This window comes from Lactuca sativa, chromosome 5 (assembly GCF_002870075.4).
Source record: "Lactuca sativa cultivar Salinas chromosome 5, Lsat_Salinas_v11, whole genome shotgun sequence".
In the NCBI taxonomy this organism is placed as follows: Eukaryota; Viridiplantae; Streptophyta; class Magnoliopsida; order Asterales; family Asteraceae; genus Lactuca; species Lactuca sativa.
The window spans coordinates 85,320,882-85,321,900 of NC_056627.2; the positions used below are offsets into that span (position 1 = coordinate 85,320,882).

At 37.5% G+C, this 1,019-nt stretch overlaps 1 pseudogene; it reads right to left on the reverse strand.

The window, feature by feature from the left end:
- Window positions 1–639: 639 nt before the first annotated feature.
- On the reverse strand, window positions 640–758 carry LOC111912098 (5S ribosomal RNA; annotated as a pseudogene).
- Window positions 759–1,019: the final 261 nt, after the last annotated feature.

A 1,019-nucleotide genomic window follows, 5' to 3' on the forward strand; every position in this document is an offset into this window, starting at 1 on the left:
ATATAGTATAATTAAAGAGAGGTACTCGTGATTTGGGATGAAAACCCGAAGATCCGTGAGAGAGAAAATGGCTTTTCTCTAGTTGGAAATGTAACTAACGAATGAAAATGGCTCAGAATTCTATATATACTCCTGGGATTTTTGGCAGAAAATATTTTATTCACAAACTGAACTCTAATATAATAGAGTTTTGAAATAACAGAGTTTCTCAAAACCCTAGTGCATCCACTCTCTTGATATCTCCTTAAGTGTAAACCCTGAAATACTCAAACTTATACGGAAAAGTCTGAAAATTTACTGCGACTGTTCTGACTTCTATTGAAGTGATGTTGTTTGTACAGACTAGAATTTCGGGTTGTCACAATCCTATATGTACTATAAATAGACCACTACACCTTGTGATTTTTGACTACTGTAACCCTAAGAAGGATAGTCGAAATTATCAAGTCTTTTTCTCCTCTCTCCTCTCTCATCCTCTTGTTGTGTTGGGTGTGAACTGTTAGAGGCAGGACATTTATGGTGCTTTCTCTCCAAGCTTCAACAACATTAAGGATTTGAATTGTTATTACTATGTAACAATCAATGGTATGTTTTTTTAATATCCCTCTTTGGCACGTATGATAATATTGTCCACTTTGGGCCACATGGCACGAGGACTTCCCAGGGGGTCATCCATCCGAGTACTACTCTCGCCAAAGCACACTTAACTACGAAGTTCTGATGGGATCCGATGCATTAGTGTTGGTTTGATCGCACCCAAGCTGGTTGCACCTAATCTCACATCAGCTTAGAAGGAGAACAAAACATTTCCTTATAAGGGGTGTGGAAACCTTCCTTGTCACAACGCATTTTAAAGCATAAGGGCAGCAGATCCCAAGCAATACATCCCCCTCTGGCACGCACACTATTGTTCCACATTTGACTTGTTCTGGGATTTATACTCTGATTATAATTTATCATTTTTTTTATTTACACAGGTAATTGATGATCCTTCTTCTATAAATAAAATGAAATTTATG